We start from the raw sequence: 8,038 nt of genomic DNA, 5'->3' as shown, positions 1-8,038 counted from the left end.
CTATGTTCAAACATCTCTATTTCCTCGGCATACTTCCTATCCGTTTATTCCTTTTTAAGCCTTTAATCTTGCATGTCTTTCATTTTTTTCTCTCAACCTCTTAGACTTCACAGCCTTCCACATCCTTGTACTTGTATCCTTCTCCTTCATCAAGCTAATCACCCTCTTCAATTCTGTGGTTGAAAATATTTCCATTACTTCTCTGCTAAGCAAAATGAAGGAGCCATCCAAATAGTAGATTCTGACTTCTACTAAATAGACAACACAAACTTTGACAATTTCTTTATATAATTTTTGGAAATAGTCATCATCTGTTATGCTCATGTTTAGAGAAAGAAAATCATCTTGATTGAAACAATTCTAAATGACACCAACATCAGCTTTCATTTTCTTTCATTTTCTCTCAACAGTCTTAAAATGAGTTTTGGTTGGAGGCTTGAATGAAGGTAGGTTTGTGATTTTCTTTAATATGACTTGGTTGGATCTGATTGGTGTCTTGAGTAAAAAATTGGCAGTTTGTTTGTACAAGAATTTGGATTTTGAGATAGGATTGGTTGAGATTGTGTTTGGCTTGGATTGGAGGTTTGAGTAGGTTTGATTTGTAAAATTTTGGCTTCCTAGACATTCTGTTTCTTTGATTGACCTTCACCACCCCTTCTACTTTTCTTTTCAACTTCTTTCTTATCTTCTCTCCCCTTTTTCTTCTCATACACCTTGCTGCCTATTTCCTTAGAAGATTGATTTGGATTTGAGGCAGAAGATTTGTGTTCATCCTTCTTTTACTCATCATCATCCAAATCATCTTTGGTATTGAATTGTGTAGTTGGCAACATGGTTTCAGCATTTTGTAGATATCTTCTCAAAATCCTTATTACTTCCTCATCTTCAACTATCTTCATCTTTTTGGACTTTAGATCTGTTTCCAATGTCATGATTAGTCTGAGACTACCCCTAACATAGTTTTTGGGGATTGTGAAGTATTTGCATTTCCTGGTTTGAGAACAGTTGTAGGCCACCCCTTGCTTGGATAAATATAGGCTTTAGCAGCTATCTGAGCATTTTTAAGTTCTACAAGCAATTGAGTGTCCTCTGGGATTACTGGATTGATCCCGTCAATGATGACATCCAGCTCAGATGCTCTTTTGGATTTGAGATTTGAGAGAGACACCTGTAGACACCTATCTAAACCATAATTATTGACATTGGTAACTATTCTTTTCTCCATGAAGTTCCCACTCTTTACCAGTACCACTCTTAGAAAAATGATATTAGTAGACAAAGCTCTTTTGTAGGTGATGTAGTTATTATGATGAGAGACTCTCAGCACAATGAGTAGCTCATTAAACTCTTTATCTTGACAAGGTCCTTCTGTAGCTTTTTGGAGTCTGTCTTTACTAACATCTTGAGTAAGTTTAATTTGAGTGGAGCTTTGGCCAGAGTGTCATGTTGATTTTTGCAGTCTAGCTTCTTTTGATTGTTGTAGTCTAACTTCTAACTCCCCCTTAGTCTTGGTAGCAGGCAGGAGTAGAGGACTAGGAAATTCTAGCCTAACAGCTTTTGGCAAGGCAGGTAAGGGAATGTTCAAGGCACCCATAATAGGTCCCAAAGAGACAAAATTATGCATTTAGAGATTCTTGTAGGAGTATACTAGGGACTTGATATCATTTTGTTAATTCTGCACCAAAGCTGTCAGTTGGGAAACTTGAGTTGTCAAGGATGTATTTGAAGACTGTAAAGATGAGATTTTAGCTTCCAGGTTTTGGATTTGGAGATTTGTTAAAGTAGACAAGGGTTATTGTGAGTTTGATGCTGCCAAAAAACCAACAGAATTCTGCACAACATTCTTCACCTCTTCTATGACCAAGGCTGAAGGTTCAAATCTAGCCTTGTAAAGTTGATCCACTTTGACCTTGGTATCATTATGTTGACTAATTTGATTTTGGATCACTTCGTGCAGAGCTTTGAAAGATTCCATTAGCTTGGCCACATTTTCTTCTACAGGAGTGAGAGAGAGAGCTTAGAGTCTGTCTGAGAATCTGTTGAACTTGGACTTGATTTTCTGAAAGGTTGGCCTCAACTCATCAATCCTATCATTGACCAACTTCTTTACTTTATTTTGATGTTGGACCAAAGTGCTTTCCATGGCTCTTCCAACATGATAAAAGGCCTTTAATTGAGCTTTTACACCTCTGTCACAGCATCATACACCTCCGGAGGAGTGAGAACCTTAGCATTACTACTCAAAATTATGACATATTCCTCCCTGAATTTTGCTAAGGCCTCCTCCATGGTTGTTGTGAAGTCCTTTGAGAGCCATGCATCCACATTACCATCTGTTTCATCTGTAATCTTTTCCTACTGCTCCTCAACATCCTCCTTGTATGAGAGTAGTATTGCTTGATAGTCTTGGTTTGACATATCTATTGTAAGGAGTTGTTGGGTGATATTAGCTAGGCCTGCAAGATGTTCAACAAAAAGATCATTGACTGTTGTTGGTTGGGCTTGAGCATCTTACTACCATTGCGATATTAGGTAAGAAGGTTGTGGTGTAGTGTTAGAAGTGGAATGGATATCTATTTGGTTTGAGGTGGAGGGTATTGAGGTACTAGGTAACCCTGTGACTGGAGTCACAGTTGGAACTGTGGTTTTGAAAGTGTGCTGGTCACCAAGAATGCGAACCTCCATTTGAATTGGAGGAGATTTGACCAGGTTACCGTCATGTACCATGGCCTCAAACCCTTGTTCTTCTTGCAAAGAACTGGCACTTGAATGTGCTATACTTGCCTCCCTAATAGCTGGATCATTGGAAATTATACTTCCAGCTTCAATTGTTAATGCAATTTAAGCTAGGATTTTAATGGGATTTGTCCCCACATGAGGAACCTCTAATTAAATTGGAGAGGATTTAGATAGCTCCCCCTCAGGAGTACTATCCTCAAACTTGTCTATCTGTGAAGATTGATTAGCACATGAAGGTGCTTGTATAACATCCACAGGGTCTTCAGTAAAAATAGATGAAACTCACTGTGGTTTTGATGGTGTCATCAAGGTCTACCCCAGCTAGTAGCCTCTCACAATCTAAATGTGGTTCCTCGGTGGTGATCACAGTTTCATGAACTGTGTCACTTGATTTTGAAAACACTTGAGAAGTGGATTCACGTGTTTTATTATATAAAGAAGAAATTTGAGAGATGAGATTACTGATGTTAGCATTGAGTGGTGGAAGCTCCCCCTGAATGGGTGAGAGAGCTTCAATAGATGTTCTCTCAATATGTGTGCCATCCTTATTTCTTCTTGCATCAACTTGAGAGTGCTCAAGTTGGGTGCTGTAATACCCCAAAAATTTTGGACTTTTTGTAATCCTTATGAATAGTGATTTTGCTGATTATGCTGATTAAGGAAATTTTTCATGCCATACTATGTAGGAGTTTTTTTATTGATATTCTGAGATTTATTAGTACTCCATAAAGTATATGAGTGTATGTAAAGATCGTCAGAATCCAAATTCGAACGCTTTGATTTTTCCCAAAAATTCACCAGATACCGAAAGAATTGAGTATAAGGTAACATGATTAAAAGGATTTAAATTCAAGGATTATAAGAGAGGATCATAAAAGGAATATAAAATATTGAGAAAGGTTTAGGGGAAACCAAGTAATAAGATCCCGGGTATGATGCCTCAAACGATAAACGAGAATGAAAGTTAAGCGAACCGTATAACAGATAAGTGGTCATTAGCCAAGTAATTAAGGTTTAATCAAAGAGGTTAGTGGATGATGATGTCATCACACCACAAGGAGAAGACATGTGTTAAAAAGATGACATAAGCATGGGGACATAAGCATGACAAGGAGTTTTGATTTGTTGGTTGATTTATAGCCAAGTAAAACTTACCATGGTAAAAATCTAAAAGTAGCCAAGCCAAAAGAAAGAGAAGCAACCAACATAAATCATAAAACACAAAAATTAGAAGTTGACTTTGCTTCCAAGATAAAAGCTCTCGGCTTCTTTACTTTCAAGAAAGAAGAAAATCCAAAACTTAAGATCCAAGCTTTGTTAATTTGCAAGGTAATTATCCAAGGTCCCTTATGATTAATTATGGCTATCCTAGGAGTTTAAGCTCCCAATTCCTTCACAATCTTTTTCAATAAATCATTGAAGAAGAGAGTGAATAGTGTTTTCAAGAATTTTAAATTGTTTGATCTTGTGTTTTTGGTTAGATTTAGCTTTGGTAAGGACTTTCAAGGGCTATTTCAAGCTTCTTAGTTACTTCTACTCACCAAGGAAGATAAAACCTCATTCCCTAAGCTTTACTTTTAGTATTTAGGAGTGGTTTTGATTAATATAATTCATGAGAAGCATGATTCTTGTATGTTTAGAGTTTGGTAGGATTCTTGTATATTCTCGTGAATGATAACTCATATAGTGTAAACCCTAATCCGTGTTTATATACTATATAGTTACAAGATATCTCCTAATTGATATGATATGTTCTGTTTCCTAAAATACATCAATAAGAGATTATCTACTGTAGTCCTTTAGCTGTACAACTCTCCAAGCATATCTTCTTTTATTTAATCCAGATCCTCTCTTGTAAATCAATCGCTTTTCATCCCTGAAGTGTATCTGCACTTAAGTTCTGATGTAAGTCCTGATGGCTTAAGTTCTGATAACTTCCTCTCTTTAGTAAGTTCTGATTTCCAGTTAAGTTTCGATAGTAAGTTCTAAAACTAAACAAATCAGATTAGACATGACATCACAAATATATCTAACAATCTCCCCCAACTTGTAAATTATAAAAATATAAAAGTTTATAGATTTGATGATGTCAAAAATATTTAAGTACAAATACAATGAGAGTTTATATGTACAACTAAATACAACTTACAGTCCATGCAGCTTTTACCAAATTCACTGAATCAGCCTGAATTCGTAATGATTCCTTACAAAGTCTGATATTAGCTTGGTCTCTGCATTTCTTTTAAATCACCAATCTGATATATGGCTGCTCTGAGTGCAGAATTTGGATTTCTTTCAAGTCCATCTCCTAGTCTGATACCCTTGGATGTGTAGAATCTTCAATATAGCATAAGTTTCTTCCTTTCAGAATTAATTCTACCTTAGCAGAATTCTTCCTCATAGGAATTTCTCTTCCATCATCCTCAATCATCATTGGAGTATACTCTGTCATTCTTGCACCAGAAATTCTGAGTAAACCTCTTATTATCTTCAGAATATATTCTGACCATTTCCTGGTAACATCAGAATTTACCTCCAGTAGATAATGAATATATTGGAGCTCTTTGACAGATTTCTTCAGCACATCAGAGTCAGATAATCTATAAGTTCTGCCATCAATCAAATCAATTTCTCCTTTTCTTCATAATCATCATGAGTATCCATCACTACTTAAGCAGAAAGCACTTTATCAAGGTGCTTCTCTGTGATCTCTTCATATGGCTTGTCAGTCAATGTGAATGGATCTCTAATATTAACTTCTATTCCAGTATGGAATTTCTCTCTGTTAGAACCTAATCCAGAAGTGTCTTTAGCTTTCTTGGCTTTTACCCCAAATGCTGCAAGTTGATTCAACATCTGATTTGTCTTAGGCTGAACTGGAATAGACTTGTTCCATAGCAGCTTCTTTTTGCCTTCTAATGTTAAGCTATCTATGTTAACTTGAGCAGTGTCAGAGGTTGATGTCTTGATGAATTGGTCAGGATTTGTAGTTTCATCAGTAGCTTGATGTGTTGAAATATCTTTAGGATTTATTAAGTTTTGAACTTCTTCACTCTGAACAACTTGAGCTATGTCAGAGGTTGTCTTAGATTTTTCTGTCATCCTCTTTCTCTTCAGAGTTTCAACTGTTTCATCTTCAGCAGCAACATCATCAAAGACTTGACCATCTTGCACACATGATCCATCAGAATTTGAGGAATCTTCATCTTCTGTTTCTTGACTGTCTCCCCAACTTTTCCTTTTCCCTTGTCTTTGGGATCAGTAGTAGTTTGAGATCTAGTCCTTGATCTAGGAATCTCTGTGGCAGATCTTTCTCTTATCACAATCCCCTTTTCTTTTGGCCTTAGTGGATTTTTAGCATCAAAAGCATTTAACTTGGGTTTGCTCTTCTCAGCAGCAAATTTAGATTCTTCTTCCCTGAATTCATTTAAATACACTCCTGGATTATCTTTAAGGAATAGTCTCTTGGCCAATTCTTCATCAACAGATTGAATTTTGGGATCTTTGTAGAAGAATGTTGCTTTCTTTCCTTTGAATTTCAAAGTCTGTAAAAAGTTATGCGACTCTTGGCTTCCAACTTGGACTATCACATCAGAAGTAGTTGTCAGAACTTGATCATCAGTATTTGAAGTATCAGTATTTGTGATCAACAAAGGAACATCCTGATCTGTTGGCTTCTTTCCTTTCTTATTCTTCCCTTGTATAGCAGATTTATCAGAGTTCTTGCTACCAGACATTCTCTGATGAGAACTTGTCTGTTGAGTAGGAATTCTGCTCAGCTGCTTCCCTTGACTTTGACCTCTACTCTTTTCTGAGTTTTCCTGGTCATCTCCATGATCATCCTTTTTCTTCAGTGTTTGGCTTGGTGAGCATTTGGACTTAACTCCCTTCTCCCCCTTTTTGGCATCATCTGTTAGGAGTAGAGAAAGAAGGAGTTCCATTGAAGATTGGATCTCATTTAACTCAGTCTGTTGAGCAGCTTGATTTTGTAATACCTCATCTAGTTGGGCCTGCTGCTTGGCTTGAACAAGCTCAATAGCATCCACTTTTTCTTGAATTAGTCTGATAAACCTCTTATTGTCTAGATCTTACATCATGACTAACTTATAGGTTATCAATCTTTGCACGAGTCTTGAAGTGTTGACTTTGTAGAGTTCTTGTACTTAGAGCAGTGACCTTTAGTTGATGCTTGAAGTCAGAACTTGTCAGCAACTCATCAGCTTTTGAAACATGTTCTGTCAGAACATGTGGGCTGGGAATAAAATCAGTATCATTCCATTTATGCATCCACTCAGCCCCTCTAAAGGTTTCCTCCCATGGAACTGTAGCAACCTCTTCCTCAAACTAGAATAATGCCTCCTTTCCTGTAGGCATTGGAGTGTTTACTGGAGCTGACTCTCCAGAACTTGCTAGAATCTCATCATCATCAAATAACACCAAGGTGTGTGTGGCTGTAGGAGACTCTTAAGCAGTTGCATCTTTGTCTAAATTCTGATCTTCAGTTCCAAGATCAAGAATTTATGTTGTTGGTATCTCAGCCTGTAAAATTGGAGAAGTAACAAGAGTTGGATGTATTGTAGTTGGAGCTTCCAGATATAGAACAGTAGGTATATTCAAATTATAAATATCTATTTCAGGACTTGTCTCTTGTTCTTCAACATCATCTGTAGCTTTGATTGGAGAGTGAGGTGGAGAAATCACAGATTCTTGTACAGGTTCTGATCTGTGGACTTCAGGAATTTCAGATTCTTGAATCAGAACTTCTTCAGCTGCTGGGAGGGCATCAATCACAATAGGTTCTGATGAGATCAGAGATTCCTGATCCCCTTCCTCAGCATCTTCAGCATCCTCATATTGAGTTTGTGCGATATGCACACTCGCTCTCACCTTCCTCAATTTTGATTTTCTAGATGGAGGGGTGACATGATCTGTATCAGAATGTGAAGACCTCTTTCTTTTTTGAATGCCAGAAGCTTCAGCTGTTTTTTCCTTCTAAAGAGTTGACTCTTCAGCTTCTTCTGTCACAGGTGCTGATGCAGGAACCCAGACTTGTTCTTCCTTATCTGATTCATCTCTCAGAATCAGCCTTCTCTTTCTCCTTGGTTGAGATTGAGGAACAGATTTAGCTCTTGAGGTTTTGGGTCTGGAGGATGTGTCAGATTTTACAACTGGCACCTTCTGAGAAGTACTATAGGTTGGTTTGGTTTTGGATTTGGGTCTGGACTGTGAAGTGCTGACAACATGTGCTGATGTTGGTGGTTGTGAGGTAGACTGTGGTTGTTGAGTAGTGGATGGTTGT

The sequence above is a fragment of the Apium graveolens genome, chromosome 3 (genome assembly GCF_009905375.1).
Source record: "Apium graveolens cultivar Ventura chromosome 3, ASM990537v1, whole genome shotgun sequence".
Taxonomy (NCBI): domain Eukaryota; kingdom Viridiplantae; phylum Streptophyta; class Magnoliopsida; order Apiales; family Apiaceae; genus Apium; species Apium graveolens.
This window is presented reverse-complemented; position numbering follows the sequence as displayed.